At 45.6% G+C, this 17981-nt stretch overlaps 1 protein-coding gene across 3 annotated transcripts in view; it reads left to right on the plus strand.

Moving 5' to 3' along the window:
* Nucleotides 1–17981, plus strand: part of FUT8 (fucosyltransferase 8) — a 733753-nt gene that overhangs the window by 202333 nt on the left and 513439 nt on the right. For 2 of the 3 annotated variants that reach the window (XM_078659523.1, XM_078659525.1), the window contains exon 3: nt 14286–14314. The exons of the other annotated variant lie outside the window; for it this stretch is intronic. The gene's annotated coding sequence lies outside the window, so the exon portion shown is untranslated. The remainder of the gene's footprint in view (nt 1–14285; nt 14315–17981) is intronic. 3 annotated transcript variants of the gene reach the window in all.

Consider the following 17981-nt stretch of genomic DNA (forward strand, 5'->3'; position numbering starts at 1 on the left):
GGACAGGCTCACCTGGTGCATCAGCCCCTTCACAGTCACTTAGGAATGCAATAGTATGAGCCTTGAAGCACCACATTTGTCAACTCTTTTGTCCCAAAATGAACTCCTTTGTTTCGCATGAACTTGCTTCCCCTAGAGGTGTGGCGCCGCGGCTAGTGTGACTGACTCCGGAATCTGGGGATCACGGTTTGATCCCCGGCACCGGCAGCAGATTAGCCCAGCTTCATGTGACTCTGGGCAATAGCTTGCTTAATCTTCCCGACGGCCGCCAGCGCCTAGAGACCCTTACGGGTGATTGTGTGCTTTACAAATGTTGATTACTACTATTACTACTATACTCGCTGCGGGCAACTGTTCAGCCAGTTCCTTACCTAGATGACCGACCTGGTTGTATCCTGAGGTTGTGCAGTTCATCACCACATCTGCTGGCTTGAATAATACCAAAAGATCTCCAGCTCTGTAAGTTGACCTCCTCCATCACTTTCCTGCATCAGTTCCTCTGGTCCCCAAGTCAAAGTGCTTTATGCGATTTGCAGGGCTCGACGTTCATGGTAGCCATGAAGGTGTCGCCTCAAGATGCAATAACCTTGATGTGGTCCTGAAACTTCTGGTTTTAGATAATGTACCTTGAGACGCTATCAATCGTGAGAGCGGAGGTGTGGTGTTTTCGTACAGCACCCTTCACCATAACCAACAGGGAGGGAATCAGCAGGAATTCTGGGGCACAAAAAATTATGGGAGTGGCATAATTTTAGGGTCCTCCAGGGGTTTCACCCCTTGTGACTCCTCGCCTTTTTACCTAACTTTGAGATTTAGACGTTAAGTCTACTTTTTAATTTGGTATAGGATCCCACATTGCAGGGGAGGACCAGGGCCACTGTATTCATGTGCATCTGCTGCTTTTTTTCACATAATTACAGATTCGCCGCATAATCCTTCATCTGCGGCACAACCTGCAGATTTTAACAAAACAAATGTCTATAGATCAAACTGATCAAAAGTGACTAAAACTCTGGTGTTGTGCAGCCAAAAAGGTAATATATGAGGGCAGGGGTTGCCCCAAGAAATTGAAGAAAGTGTGGCACCAATGGGTAATTTACAGGGGACTATGAGGCAGCGGAGAGGGGAGTGGGGCGAGCGCGCCTTCAGATTGTGTGGGTGCATTCGATCAAGAGATATTGGTGATGTATGTCCTGCACTCCACAATACTGGTTGTTTGTTATCTGGGACTGTATACTATATTATCTTTACCATACGCTTCAGTTGGTGACTGTACTGTGTACTGCATTCCTGCATGCTTAATAAAAAGAACTGTTTTAAAAAAAAAAAAAGTGACTAAAACTTTGCCAACTGTTTTTAGTCAAAGGTTAGATGGTAATCTTTTAGTTGCTTATTTCTGTTTTTGGTTGTTAAACTGGTACTAATGGGGTGAAATCCTTGCCCAGATAGTACTGCTATGTGTAAATACGATAAAAAATGCTGCAATATGCCACATAAGTTGGCTTTTCTTGCCGCATAATTTAGTCAACCCTGCCACATAATTTGGTGGGGCCCTGCTGCATAATTCCAGTGGCTCTGGGTATGACTCTGGGCACCTGTGCCAACACCTACTTGAAAGAGGACTGCTAACTCCACTCCTCAAAATGTACAAAACTGGATTAAGAGCTCTAACTGGAAATTCGCCATAGTTGTATTCAAGTCGGTGGTGCCCCCACTTATGTACACGCTTATTAACTCTTAAGGTCATATTTAATGAACCTGACATTTAATTTGTATCACCTCCTTTCTGGCATCTTCCATAGGGCGTAGAAAGCCTGGTCAAGTGTATTTTCCATTCTTCCGGGGCGGAGGGACTTTTAGGGGCACTTTGAAAGCAGGGGATGATGAGAGACGAACAGATGTGATTAAAACGTGTCCTCAGCATTCCAGAAGTAAATGCTTTTAGTCGCCATGGCAACTTGGAACGCAGTCTGCTCCGTCGGCGCGTGAGGAGGCAAAGTGGAGGCATCTGGACCAAGGTTTAAATGGACAGAAGATTAAATGGTTGTGATTGGCTGTTTAGAGATGAGGCGCGTGTGTCCACTTACGGTCAAGCTGTGATTAGCTGGGGCTGCTGGAGGCAGGTGCGATCCCCGGGAGCATCGCTGGTGTTAGGGCTCTCGCGAGGGACGCAACGGCGGCCACTTAGTGCGCTGACAGGTAAGTGTTCTTCAAATGATGTCAGCGCGCACTTCAAGGCGAGCACTTTTCTCTGTAAGTCTGGACGCAGCTGACCCGACATACTTTATCACGATTTACTTTAACTTAATGTCAGTGCTTACTAATACTAACAAGAGCTAATTTATTTTGTAGTGTGTGCCATATAAAAACAAACAAGCATTGGCAATGCCAACAGGTCTAGCTTATCAAAGCACAGTCACACCAGACCAATGTGCTCACATATGCGTCGACTGCCATCTAGCCTGCTGTCTGAAATAAACGCTCTTTAAGGCACTTTAATAGCATTGCAATATCACTGGGTGTCCCTAAAAGTTCAAGCTCAGGCAGCTGGTTAAATAAAATAATCACAGCTGTGTGAAGGGCTGTTTCTTGTAGACGCACACAACTTCTGCCCAATCAAAACATGTACTCGTGGCTCCCAACATGTGGGCGGAGCCAAGGCCCCTCTTCTGGTGATGCTCACATCATTGTCTGTGGACATCTCCACTGCCAAGCCAGAAGATAAAAATTTAATAAAAAGATATTTGTATTTCTGTGTCTCACGCCCATGCACACGAATCCTTCAAATGCGTAGAAAGCATATGTTTTAAATTACTTTTAATTTCGTGCTGTGTGTTGTAAACTTATACTTAGCTCTATATGGCTTATTGGTCTCTTTAGTCCTTTCTTTGTGTGCTTACTCACTGTACTTATATATAGTTTCTGTATTGCTTACATGTATGAATTATTTGTATTATGTATTTGTGCACATATTTAGTGCATGTATAATGTTCCAAGTGCCTTGGCTAGATATTGCTTTTATAATGCATTGAGTGTCCCGGTACCCTGTATAAACATTGAGATGAACGGACGCAGGCTGACATATCTAAATGGCTGGAAAGGAAGAAGCAAACTAGAGAGGGAGTTTGTCAGGAATGTCACGAATTAGCACCATCTGTGACCTCTGACCTCGGGCCACTTTAATAGTGTAACACGGAAGGCCAAATTATTTGTATCAGATTGACCAAATTCTGCAGAAAGAAGAGTCAAACTGTGCAGCAAATTGCAGCACAATCTTTGAAGTACTGTTTTTAGATTTCAGCACCCATTAATAATGTTTGGGCATTGTTGCCCCAGACTAATCCTGAATACAGCAAGGAGCAACTGAATGGTCATTAGTTAACCTTTTCAAAGGGACTGCCATTGTTTCATTAACCCCTTGGCCGCGGCGGTAATCCTGCCGCGGCGCTAGGGAGGGGGGGGCCGCGCGGCGCCACCATGCTCGTGACGGAACCACTCCGTCACAAGCCGCGGTGGCGCTGTGCTTGTGACGTAATGGTTCTGTCACGGCCCCGCCCGCTCAACAGAACGCGCCACGCAGGCACGAAATCAGCACCGCGGCGGCCAGGCCGTGACGGAACCATTCCGTCACCAGCACAGCCCCACCTTGGCTAGTGACGGAATGGTTCCATCACGAGCACGCAAGGGGTTAAAGCAACGTTTGATCCTTTTGAACTAGAAACTATTTTTGGGGAAATCTGCAGATCCTGCATTAGGCAACTGATTATGCGGAAAACACCACAGCTATAGAATTTCATAATTCCAGTGGCCCTGCTCATGACTTGTGATCCTTTGTGGGGTAGCAAGAATTAGTGGTATTGAATTCATACTGTGAAAGTGTTCATTTGACTAATGCCAAGTTTTTATTGCGTACACAATATATGAATATATTGTAACCGTAGTAACGTCCACCCTACCAGTGTTGCTGTATAATGTGAAAGCCTGGAACTGTGCGTTAGCGTGTGCACGGTCTATGCCCTGTTTATTTTATTACCATATGCAGGTATAGTTCCCTCATTTCTAGATGAAAACAGTGTATAAAAGCCCCTAGGTTCTGGTTGCTTAAGTGTCAATGTCTTATTTTTCAGAGAAGTCTGTGCTAGTCAGGTGAGTGCCGTGCTCTTGAACCCTCGGCACAGGATCGGCAGTGGGCTGGCTCATCTTCTCTTACCTAAGGGGAGGTACGAGGGTGTTGGAGGGTACACATTTGTAGCAAATTAGCTGAAATTCGAATGCAGACGTCTGCTTACTTTTAATAAAATTGTAGCTACTTATGTATGGATTTGGTATTTGTATAGTGCATACCTGGCTAAAAATGCAGAGGAGCACGGTGCAGGGTCAAGGCAAGCGTGCAGCCAGTGAGTGGTAAGAGATGTAGCGGGTTATTGGATTGCTATTACATTGTGTGTCGTGTTCTTTAAAGAGGTGAGTCTTCACCTCTGCTAAATTGGAGCAGCGTTGGGACGGTTGTAGGGATACAGGGATAGTGCTCCATGCATAGATGGATAAGGCCTGCTGCCTTGTTTTCTTTTTTGTTTTTTAACTGTTTGTAAATAAACCTGCCCTGCTGAGCCTCTGGCAGGTCTGAGGTACTCGCCGTAAATACGGAGTTCATCCTTGTTAACTATGCTCATGAGGGGGTTGGTGCGACCCCCTATCTGTTTTCCCCACTTTGCGTTCTACCTGCTGCCTACATGGCTTGGATTACTAAGAGAATCTAGGAAAAATCTAGCCTGTATCTCCTGAGAGATGATCGAGCAGGGTACTAAGGTTTTGGGTGTCAAACTTCATAGCCTTTTTGTTTAGATTTTTAGCAATTCTCTTGCCGCAAGATATTTTATCTGTCTCACTGGTGCAGAGCCACCCCTTGTCTACGGGCTCACAAATGAGGATCAACACTGGAGTGGAACAAAACACAAGTTTATTATATCTCATGAGATGACTCCATCATTCAGACACTACAAGTGCCTGAGAGGGAACAAACTAGAACAGTTTCAAACCTGCCTTTTATACATTTTGGGTACCATAGGAATTCACCAAAAACCCCTTTGTCATGGTTACATCACACTTTACATAGCCCTCTTTGACATTTTTACATAAGGCTTACACTAACCCTTACACAATGCTTACATACTGAACTTTGGAATCCTGATAAACCCCTACCCACGTCATCTTTGTAGATAGGCAAGGGAGGTTACAGGCGTTGGTGGGCAAACCGATTAGACATCTGTGCACATAGGCCCTTCGGCAGGGCAGGGCTGCTTACTCTGACATGCGAGCATTATCAGTATGACAAGCTTTCAGTGAGCACACAACTTCTAACTTTACGAAAGTCCCCGCAGAAACACAAAATGGGGCTGATAGGCAAAATGGCTCAGAGCAGAGGATAATTTAACATATTTTTTTTTTACCGTTTAACACCATGCATTAATGATCTGTAGGATATAGTGAGCCTTAAGGTGACTCTGGAGTTAGGCCACCCAGTGATTGACCTGTAGTTGTTTTTGTTGGTGGTGGCCTATAGTTGTTTTTGTTGGTGGTCTAGTTGAGGGTGACTTTCTTGACTGGAGTCTTTCCTATTTGTATCAGGTAATCAATATGGCGTGGGTAGCTTTAAATAGAATGAGGTGAAACCTGATTATAGAATCCAGTATGTGACCAAAAAAGAAATGGGAACCTACAGTTGGTACTGTAATACACAACATACTTTTCAGTTGGATTGTCATGTTATACCTATTTACACTATACAATAACACCTTTTTGCAATTTCCATAACTGTGCAAGGAAGGGATTTGCCCCAAATCAAGGATTAGAACCCGCGTCTTCAGGTTCCAAGGTTAGCAACATAGTCAGCAGATCAAATTTTAAGTCTTATGTTTTAGATTTTTCGTTTTCCTTTGACTTAGGGCATCAAATGCCACACCAAGGTAGCAGTATCAATTAACCAATCAAAGTTCAAGTTGTAGGATGCCAAGAAGCCAAGTTTCTGCTTTAGCGGTTGGCTGGGCAGGATGGTCATTGGTAGCACGGACACCAATTGTGATTTCCATTGGATCTGGTGATTCTTCTATGAATGTTTCCTCCATCTTTGTGGTCCTCTTCAATCTCTTTTTCCATTTCAACTTTTTTCAACAAAGGCAGCCTTTCTAGTACTCCAGCTCCCTGTCTTAAGAGGTAACTGCCCCTTGTCTGGGGAGAAGACACAACTTATAAAGCTCATAATATGAGGAGTGAGCTTGAATTCAGGATTAACTTTGGGTACCATTTGGTGATACAAGCAAACCAGTGGAGGTTGTTGCTCACAGTCAAGGGTACTGAGTGACAGGACACTGTTTATTCTGCTAAAGGGAGGGATGCTGATACGATGCAGATATGTTCCTGGCTAACGTGGACAACCATGATACTCATGGATCTCTTTCTTATTCTTGAAAGTCTACCTCTATACCAACTCTCTTCCCGCATGGTCCGCCCACCAAAATGCCCACATCTGCACTCGAAAGGAGCGTGGGACCAGATGAATGCCAAACCCCACCGTGCCAGACTGATTTTCTGCATGACACTTATACCCCTGAGATGTTCTTACTCTTCCCTGCCCCTGTCTTACTACTGTAATGTATTCCACTGCACACCAGGTTTACCAGTGCAAGCTTTTTGACTGTGGTTAAGTAGCAATATTGTATTAAGCACTACTTTGTGATCCTGCGTATAGGTTAAATGCCTGTAGAAGGCTTGTGTAAATCGTATACTTGTAACATAATAAAACTATGCTGCAGAATTAGAAGAATAAGTGGCATACAGATACAGACTCTGGTGCAATGCACAGCTGGGGGAAATAGTGCATCAAGACAGGGGATAGTTAATGGTTCAGGAACCCACAGAAGTACCATTCACTGTCTGCATGGACCCAGTAGTGTGTTACTGGTGTGGGGTCTCTGGTACCTTACCTCTTATTGTTTCTGCTATTGCTGACATTTGCAGGGAGTATTGGGCATGAGGACTGTTGCAAAAGTAGTGTGGTGCAGTGGTGGCCTCAGAAGGTGCATCTGATGTTTGGCCCTGTGCTCTTTGCCCCTACACTGAACTTGTCAACAACAGACTTCCATCTCCAGGTTAAGGCAATAATATCAAGATGGTCGGTCACCTTCCACCAAGTGGCTCTTGCCTCTCTCCCTGTCTGCTTCACCCAGCCCAGCCTCCTGAACTGCAAAGGAAACTACTCTTCCATGTAGGCCTTGTCCAGGCCTGCCAATGGGAAGAGGCACCACTGACTCTACCTTGGCCTGCTGCTGAAAGGAGAGCGTCTCGAGTTGTATACATAAACAAATGTTCCCTGGCCTTTTACGTGACATTGGGCGAGCTTTACATTTTTTTAAGGAATCCATGTTTGCTGCTACTTAAATGTATTGGATTTTGTTAAACAATTTGCCATATTTATGTAAAAAACCTAGAGCTCTTAAAAAGTATTCAAGCTGTGTTGACACTCGGGCATGCAAGTCTTTTGACTGGTCCTTGTAAATTGGTGCCGGTCTTGTAAGTCCCCGGCATGGCGAGCCTGGCTCCTCACAGAAGCCATTGGTCTAAAATACTTACAACAACCTCACTCGTGCTAGTGCAATAGGTTGAATGTTTGTTTTTGGGTAGGAACTTACCTTTTGGCAGGCCTGTTTTTGTGTAGGTAAGGCCTACACTCATTAAATAGGTTTGTGGTGCCAAATGGCCACCATGGTGCGCCTGCCCTTACGAGGGGGTCGGTGCCCCGATCTTTTCTGACATGCACTTAAACCCTCTTATTTAGATTCATGGCATCATTTGGGCTTATATCTAAGCACTAGGGAGTCATAGAAGCAAGCATGAATTGCTGTCTCTGTAAGTTCATAGAAGCTGATGTTTGTGTAGTTGGAAGAGTGTGAGTGACGCCTGTGTAATTCCCAGTCTCTGCAGTCATGGTATTTTTTATTGCAGATTCCTATGAAAGCACTCAACACCGTAGAACAGAATCAAAGTGCAGGGTATCAGAAAAACAACAAGAAGTCTTGCTGTCTGCATGAGGGCTCTATGACTTATGCTAGCTGGGAGTTGGCATGTTTTTTGGCCAGTCATTACTAAAGTGCAGTGTGCAACCAGAAAAAGTGAACACTGAGGCATGCACGGATGTCTGCACCATACGAATGACTAGATTTGTTCACATTTGGTGGTTAGTTGGTGATGGCCCCAAGATACTCAAACGGTGAACCCCCGCATAAACAGTGCTATCAGAAAAGGGCACTAGGCTTGTGGTGGGATTGGCAGTTGCTGTTGGGTACGGGGTGGGGCTTTTGTTGGAATAGAGCTGATTTGTTATAGTGCTGTTGATTGGACAAGAGTGTCTAGCACTCCTTGGCTGAGAATATCCAATTCTGAAGCTTTAAGGCTTTATGGGTGGAAAAATCGAATTTTTCCTGTCTGCACTGGCAGTATCCGCAAAGCCCCCACCACTGGCACACACATTACCTTTGAAGAACCCACTCTAAAAAGAGACTAAATTTGCTATTTCATAAGCGGAATATATTCAGTCAGTAGTTCAGAAGTGTTCAGAAGTGAAGGAACAAACTGCTCTCCTAGAGAAGCACTTAAGGCCACAGATTGATAGTACACAGAAGCATTGAAAAGCCCATTATCCTGCTTTTAGTGAGGATCCTTCGCGTGCTGAAGGTTGCGGGATTCTTTGTGCTTCACTAGATTTCAGGCAAAGTGCCTGCGGAAATCTACAATACCCATTTATAGCAAATTCATGGACACCGAAGCACATCCTCTGCTCTCTCGCCCTCATGCGCTCCACAATTTCTTTTACGCACCATCCCAAAGATGACTAAAACCTTGTAGGTCCTTTTTGAGCTGTCTGCTTGGATGCTTGGAGCAGGCCATTTTTTTAAAACTTAATTTTAAATATGTATGCCCCAATTACATTGTGTCTTAATACTCATAGAAATGAGTTGTTTCTACTCCCCACCACCTCTTTGCTCCCATTACGCTCACTGTTATGCATATTCTGTATAAAAATGGTTCCGGAGTAGCCTGCTACTCGCCAAAAAAGCACTTCAACAGCTCATCAGGGGTAGCAAGTGCTGTATAAATGCAAACCTTTTTACCTCTTCTACCCTTTCGCTATCCTTCTCAATCCGAATAACTAACATATCCACCACTCAAATTACTTTCATATTTCACTATACTAATTCACCACTAACACTGTATGAGTTCTAGAGTAGCGAGGAACTCGCCGAAAAAAACCCATCTCAGCCCCCCAATCAGGGGTAGCAAGCGCTATATAAATGCAACATTTTTTTCCCTTTTCTATCCCTCTCAATCCAAATAACTGACTAACATATCCACCACTCAAATTAATTTCAAATGTTCACTATACTAAGTCACCACTAATCCTTTCTGGGTTCCGAAGTAGCGTGCTACTCGCTGAAAAATAGCTTTGATGCCACGTCAGGGGCAGTAAGCGCTATATAAATGCAATTACAATACAATACAATAAAATCCACTTTGAATTTATCCTTGGATAAATCGCATATAGCCTTGTGTTTCGTCTTTTGCTGAATTCAAAGAAACAGAAGATTTCGAAGAGTTTCTCGTTGACTAATTCATGGACAGGTAGAACCTACCGGTATGTGAGTTGATACTCCTTGACTGATACATCTGAGTTGCTCCTCTTTATGTTGCAGGTTCTCATTCGAATGTCAGCTTCATCAGTTCTGTTTTCAGGAGTTTCCTGACATGGAGGTAGTTTGCGTGCAGTTCTTTGGGTTGGATACTGGACATTCTACAGTGTTGGGCCCTGTCCAACCTATGACCTCTTTTTGATTGTTCCAGTGTGTGTTGGTTGTTTGTCGGTGCCTGGATAGGTTGTCACTTAAATGTGTCTCCTGTGCTCCACAGAGTACTTGGAATTTGTTTCTTGACCCCCCCTGGGGCTCAGTGGAGAGACCTTGGTGCTGGTTTCAGATAGGTATTTACGCACGTTCTGGCACATTTTGACCAGGCATATGTCTCTACACAGTCTGTTGTAGAGGAAGAGGGAGGAAATTATTAATACTAGGACTAGTCCTTCCAGAGACCTATGGCTGTGCAGAAAATGTCCTCACCTTGGGGGGAGCTTTGCACTGTGAATCTTGCTTTTGGAGGAACTCCAGAGAAGTTCTTCCAGTTCTTGGGGTGGATTTATTCTCGGTATGACAAGGTTATCAGGAGTCATATGTGTTAACGTATTGTGAAAAACGGTGCCTCTGCTTATTAGTTCTTTTTTCGATAGCCCATTAGTTACACACTACTGCTGAGCAGCTCGCTTCTGGCCATTTGCTCCTGCACATCACCCACCCGCTTGCCTTTTTCTCCCCAATTTATTTTTTAGCATTTCAACTTTGTGTTTGTGAGGGTTCGATAGCTACAGGATGTGATGGCCAGAAGCAAGCTTCAAGTAGCAGTGTTACTGCTGGGCTCTTAAAAAAAGAAAGAAGCTTTGGCAATGCCAAACAGGTCTGGCTTTAAATGAAAATTATAGGGTAATGTGAAGCATTACAAGTAGATTGCATGGGAATGGATATGTGTCGGTTAAATGGTCTACTGGGGGACAGTTGCACTGTCAAGGCAGACTTAACAATCCATGTAAATGCATGACTGCCCTCCTCCCATCTTTGCTGCTGCCAGAGAAAAACAGCAACACGTGTCTAGTATTCTAAGACGCGTTAATAGCTTTACAATGTCATGTGTGTGCCCCATAACATGTAAGATCAGGCAGCCGGAAAAATTAACAAAATTAACAATTATCACATTGCGCGGAGCCCAGGCACTTTTTGGTGGAAGCACACAACTTCTGCTCAATCAAAACTTGTATTCCCGGCTCCCAACGTATGGGTGGGGCAAAAGCCCATTTCTAGGGTGGCTCACATAATTGTCTGGCGACAAGCCAGACTATAAAAAAAAAATGTTCTGCCTGCTCCACTGGTAAGTGGCTAGTCGGGGTTCGCTAAGGTGCTGTTCTTGGCACCTGGATCTTCCACCAGAAGGATCCTCTGGGTATTGGGGGGCATATTTAACAACTACTGGAGACTCTGCTCTTCTACAGTTCATAATGGCGATCTCGCCTCAATCCCTAAAATATCGAAAAGTGAAAGGAAGAGTTAACACGTGTGTAAAGTTGATGTATTCCTCTGAAATTCTGGTTAATAGTGCCGCAAGCTTCTACGTTTCCTAAATTTGAAAATCCTGTAACTTGATCCTGAAAAAGTTGTAGTGGAAAACCATGTGTTGCAGAATTCTCCTGTAAACAGAATTTTCGAAGAAAATTAGCTCTGCAAAAACTTGGTTACCTGAATATTTTTCGTTTATTTGAAGTTTCCCAAAGTCGACAAACCTCAAAAACGGTGAACCTTGTCAACTTCACTGATGTCAAGTCAGGGACATTTGTGGAGAAAGCTTTACCCCCTTTTCTAGCCATTTGAATTATGAGGGGAGTGAGCAGAGCATCGTTTCTGGATCTGAGTGCCCTACGTGACTGACGCCAGCGTAACTTTCCTGATGAAATGTAATGCTTTATGGAAGCCCTCCCCTATCGTAGTTAGAACTCAACAAATGCGCATTTTAAGCACATCCCTGTGCTAAAGCAAATCTCAGCGCCTCAATGCCGTGGTAATGTCAAATGAGCACATGTGTAATTATCTTAATTTAACCCCTTGGGGGTGGGCGCGATTCTGCGCCTGTGCGGCACAATCCGATCGCGGGTGCGGTCATGACAGCCGGGAGCCGTCATCAGCACACGAGCACTGTGTGCCATGACGGCTCCTGGCCGTCATCAGCATGGAAGGGATTAACTTAACCAAGCAGTGACAAATGGGACTGTTACTGTAGTCTTGTTTCAATGAAAAATAAAAACATTCCCTATTTCCTGATGAGTAGAAACCTTTGAGAATTCTGTTTTGTCGAAGTGTATGAGAGTGCATCTTTTGGGTGGCCCTGGAACCCTGATAACATATGCATTTCAGTGCTCCCGTTTCCAGGCCTGTTGGTAAACGCCAGCAGCAGTTTGCATGAATTTCCGATTGCATCATTATTGAGACTAGAGCACATAAATAATGCAAGGCCTGCACAGGATGAATCCTATTTTCGAAGCTTTTTGCCACCTAAGTCTGCTTCACTTGCACAAGTAGCCAGTTTGGTTTTACACCTGTGAATGAATTTACTCACACAAAGATTTTTATGTGAATAAATCTCCCAGCAGTGGTGGGGAGTGGGTGATACAGGCAGGAGGCCCGGTTATTTTGTGAACACACAACCTCATCTGATCCCTTTGAGGGCAGAGATTTACTTCTGTAAAGGACAGCAACACAATTCCCCAACCGGAGCAACTCCAGAAATTACAAATGTCCATATCAATAATAGCCTTTTCAAACTGATGTGATTTTCCGTGTCTTCTTTTATTTGTTCCAAAGTAAATTCTTAATTTCAGTCCAATCACTGGGTACAGATCATCAAGGGTTTCTTCAATAGTACAAATAGCCAACTGATCTTGCCAGCACGTGTTTCGTCTGGCTCTTCAGCCAATTGACTTCGTCGGGGCAATGATATTTATTTATTTCAAAGCTGATAAATAAAAGAGATTCAATTCCAAATTGCAAGTTCCTAATATTCACAGTCAGGAAATATCTTGTGTGCATGACATCAATCCTGGCCAAATATCTCGACCATTTTAACCCGAATCTCAACTAGAAGGAAATTCTTCTCTAGTTGACTAAAGGTGTTTCCCTTGGTTCAGTCGATCTCGTAAATTAAGACCGGTAAAAAAGTATCCGGGTGTCTTCGGCATACATTATTGTGTCGGCGTCTAGCCTCTTCTTTACTTCTGTAAAGGACAGGATTCATGTCTTTCCCAAGTAAAGACGGAGCAGGCAGTGCTTAATTTATAAGAGAATGAGTGCCGGTGCCCAGAGCTCTGCTCTGAAACCCGCAGCCTGTCTAGGGTAGGGTCAATTTCTTACTTAAGAAAAGACGGAGCTGGTTGCCGGAGGCAGCAGTTCTGTCTTTCAATTGGGGGGGGAGGGGGGGGGGGGGTGGGCGGAACACATCTGCGCTAGTAAGGGGTAGTAGGCATTCCCTTAGTGGATACAGTGAACGACTGCACCCGCCTGCAGGGGGATGTCTTGTGGGTCCACAGGTCCCCGTTTCCTCGTCCAGAAGGCTGCCATCCTAAGGCGCAATCACTGTGTGCCCACGTCTTCATGGTGCACAATAGGGGCGCCTCGCGAAAGGCTCTCTGTCTCTGCGCACACGTCAATAATAGGGTGTGGGCACAGAAGCAAGGTCTTTTCCTTTCTCTTCAAGGGGCTATGCTCCCATGCAAATGAGGGAATGCCCTCTTATGATAGTGCGGGCGATATATGTGCATTGGTGCTATCAGTATTACAGAAGGAGCTACATGAGTCTGTGCCCAATACTTTAATACAATAATGCCCCAGAGCCTCAGAAAACAGGAGCACATGCATGTCACGCCCCCAAGGCAGTGTGTGTAATGCAGACCCAGGTGCACTTTTGGGACTTCATTACAGACAATGCCCCGGGGACGCAAAGGAGGCGCGTGCCCGTTTTCTGTGCCCCTTCTAGAAGGGGGTGCAGATGCTTGCCCAGCCCCTTTTGTACTGTTGCACAAATACTGTTGGTGCCATCTTAAGAGCTGTGCACTCATTTGCATAGGGGTGTGACCTCCCCCTTAAAGCAAGCGCAGGCACTCACTACACCCGCCTGCAGGTGGATCTCTGTTGCACCTTTGATTGCATCCGGTCAGCTGCTCTGTATTTCACTAATGCGCTGCATGCGCCCAGCGCAGGCGCTATATTTCACCCTGGAGGCAACGCAATGTCAGTATTAGGGCACACTGTGCCGGTTTGCGGCAGCCAATCAGTTTGAAGGTGCTCCATAGTGCACACAGGGACAGTTCAGCCTAGTTGTATACAAATACGGCCCATGGAAGCTTTTGTGAATCCGCTCCCTGGGTTGTAGTAGACCTGTGGATGCAGATGTAAGTCTTTCTATGACCACGAATCCTCTGCGCTGGAGCTTGCTACCGGCCTGAGCCTTCTGTAATGTGCCAGTGGTCATGAAAGAATGTATGTTTGGAATTTGTGCGTGTACAAGTTTTGACAGAGCATGGATTGTTCTTTTCTTCCTCGTGGAAAAATGTGTAACTTGATGCGTTTTCTTCTTATCCACAGGTCGCAAGAAGTTGAGTGAATGACATTGGGTAAGTCGTGCACAAAGCCATGTCTGCTAAATATAGCTGCGATATCGTTGTAATTGTGTCCTGCGCAGTGGAGGCCTGAACTTCTCGTGCCCGGAATTGTTATTCTAATCAAATGCCTCTGACGTCGAGACCTCGGCGTCGCTTTCAAACGGGGATGTCCGTAACTTGAACCTTTTGTGTTGGCGATAATCATGTAATGTGCCTTATTCTGAGAAAAAAGATTTTTTTCTCTGAAACTTGAAAATGAGACGCGGAGGAACACAAAGCATTAATCTAATGAAGGTCAGCGCGCCCAGGGTTCAGAGCACAGTTCAGGGGAGAAACCAAAGCTGCCTGATTGCTGCCTGTGGGCGGGACACGTTTAATTTCTGAATTGTGCGCAGCGCAGTTAGGGCGCGATAATGCCGAGCAGCGTCAGGATGCACTAGAAAGCAGTGCTTTAAATGGGAAAAAATATAAGTGTAGGTACTCAAATCAAATCAAATCAATCAAATCAAAATAAGCTTTATTCGATATTACCAACGAATATCATATAAGCATACAGTAACAGGAAAAATAATACAATACATTTAGACAATTTCATTCAAATAAAAAGATAAAGAAAAAGATGATCATCATTTAAAAAGAAAAATCAAAAGAAGCAGTGTCAACTTAAATAAAAGAAAAAAGGTTAAAAAGTCTAAAAAGAGGAGTAAATTTAGGTAGGACCTTGCAAAGTTCAACAACACTCCATGATTGCCAAGACCAATCTAATCCAAAAACAGTAGGACAGGGTCCCAAACATAATTAGTTCCCATCCACCCCCGGGTTGAGATGGTGAAAATGGGGGTTAGGATTAGTTATTACCACTCCCAGTATTACCCAAAAAGATCATGATGTAGACCGATCATGTAGGGTATGATTTCGAAAAAGGGGGAACACCAGGGATTGAGGGATAAAAGTCATATAAGTCCCATATAGATATTGGGCCGTCTGTCTCTTGTGGCGGCCAGGTTTTCAAGTAAGGGACAATGTTTGTGTCTCTGAATCTCACGAGTACCAGGTCCCCAGGAAGATCCTTATGCAGGGAACCCAGCCAGTCCACCCTCCTGACGCTCCTTATTGCTCCATATAGGTGACGAGGCAGTGGCCTATTTTTTGACAGCCAGAATTTGGTTTTGTTAAGTAGGTCATGTTGAGTCTCCATTTTTCGAGGGGGAAGAGCAGGGACGCCAGCAAGTATGCACACGAATGGGGCTGCTTCTGGTGGTAGATGGATTGATTTAATCTTATCATGAACTGCTCTAGGTGCGGTCAACTGGGGAAAGGGGACACTTGGAGAGTGTTTGGTTACTTTTTGCCCCACTGTACTAGGTCCAGTTAATTGTATTTGACAGCTTTTATCCCGTATAATGCCTTCGTGAGTAGGAGGTGACTTTGGACGGTTAAATGTGTCACAGTGTTTGTCAGCCGACAAATTTGACTTGATTGCTGACTCTAGTCCAGTAAGCCTATCCCCTAACATGTTAATTTTTTCCAACAATGGGGCTATCAGAGAGCTAAGCAGTTTTTCAATGAGCGGTAAAATATCTGGTTGTATAAGGTGGCTTAAGGGATCTTGGGCCTCAGCAGTCGATGGAATGGTTGAAGAATTAACAATGCGTGAGCCTGGAGGCGGTGTTTGAGTCCTTTTCACCGATGAACCCTGGGGGGGTGCGATATGAGGACTACAAGTATTATTAAGTAATGTGGGCTGCTCCGAAAGAATGGAATTAACTGATAGTATGATGTCGCTTTTGGGCGAAAGGGGGGTTTCTGATGGTGCATAGGTGGTTTGACATAAGAGGTTTAGCTCGTCCAACCATGAAAACTTTTGCCCAGTTCCTGCAACACTAGCTGGGTGATCCACTTTAGAAGTCATAATAATAAGGGAAATAGTCTTTACCTTCGTGATGTAATATCAGGTGTGAAGACCAAAGGGGGTGGCCCGCCCCGTCCTCCTCGGGTCCTCTGAGGGCCACAGAGGGCCCGCCCTTGTCCCGGGCTTCTCCCGGCGCCGACCCGCGCGCGGTCCCGCGACGCGGGGGGTAGGCGTGCTTTATTGCGCCTCCTGGCGCGGGTCAGAGCGGCTTCCTGCCGCTATGGACGCTGGGGATTGTAGTTTCTGGCGATCTCGGCCGCCGTGTCCGCTGGGCTCCCCGACCAGCCCCCACTTTTCCAAGCAAACAGGTAGGGCTCCGGGTTCCCACAGATGTGACCCCCCGCTCCACCGGGGGTAGGTGTGCTTTATTGCGCCTCCTGGCGCGGGTCAGAGCGGCTTCCTGCCGCTATGGACGCTGGGGATTGTAGTTTCTGGCGATCTCGGCCGCCGTGTCCGCTGGGCTCCCCGACCAGCCCCCACTTTTCCAAGCAAACAGGTAGGGCTCCGGGTTCCCACAGATGTGACCCCCCGCTCCACCGGGGGTAGGCGTGCTTTATTGCGCCTCCTGGCGCGGGTCAGAGCGGCTTCCTGCCGCTATGGACGCTGGGGATTGTAGTTTCTGGCGATCTCGGCCGCCGTGTCCGCTGGGCTCCCCGACCAGCCCCCACTTTTCCAAGCAAACAGGTAGGGCTCCGGGTTCCCACAGATGTGACCCCCCGCTCCACCGGGGGTAGGCGTGCTTTATTGCGCCTCCTGGCGCGGGTCAGAGCGGCTTCCTGCCGCTATGGACGCTGGGGATTGTAGTTTCTGGCGATCTCGGCCGCCGTGTCCGCTGGGCTCCCCGACCAGCCCCCACTTTTCCAAGCAAACAGGTAGGGCTCCGGGTTCCCACAGATGTGACCCCCCGCTCCACCGGGGGTAGGCGTGCTTTATTGCGCCTCCTGGCGCGGGTCAGAGCGGCTTCCTGCCGCTATGGACGCTGGGGATTGTAGTTTCTGGCGATCTCGGCCGCCGTGTCCGCTGGGCTCCCCGACCAGCCCCCACTTTTCCAAGCAAACAGGTAGGGCTCCGGGTTCCCACAGATGTGTAGGTACTCATTAAAATGAGCTAGAGGTGTAGTGGGGGCGGGGCTAAGGGCAAGACATGATGATACTTAACAGCTTCTATATTCGTTGCAGCACACACCAAAACACATGAGAAATGTGTTTATATAAACAAAGCAGGTTAACACTGCTCATTACACAAAATGAAAGAGAAATAGTTAGTGTACGTTTCCTTTTTTTGTAATAGTTGCACCTTCTTAATGTCATACTGTTTATTGCTCTTTGGCACAATACTATATATTTTTTAGCAGGAGATTAGGAAGAAACTGAAAATACCCCCACGTCGAACCAAAGCTCTTATGGCACCAAGCAAATGAAGCAACTCATCATGACCCTCCCCAGAGGATATCTCTTGTATCTTCCATCAATCTATCCATTCATTCTTCCATCCTACCATTTACCTGCTGATGTCCAGCATTTAACCTTTAAATTCTATAGTCTATTTAGTCTTTCATCAATCATTCAGTTTTTCACCATTCCGTCTATCCACCCTTCAATCCAAACCTATCCATCCATCTCCTAACCTATCCATTCATCCTTTCGCTTATCCATCTCTTTATCCACCCTTTCCCTCATCCATGAATCCTTTCGCTCATCCATACATCAACCCTTTCACTCCATCATTCCATCCACCCTTTCACTCCTTCATTCCATCCACCCTTTC

Source organism: Lissotriton helveticus, chromosome 9 (assembly GCF_964261635.1).
Source record: "Lissotriton helveticus chromosome 9, aLisHel1.1, whole genome shotgun sequence".
Taxonomy (NCBI): Eukaryota; Metazoa; Chordata; class Amphibia; order Caudata; family Salamandridae; genus Lissotriton; species Lissotriton helveticus.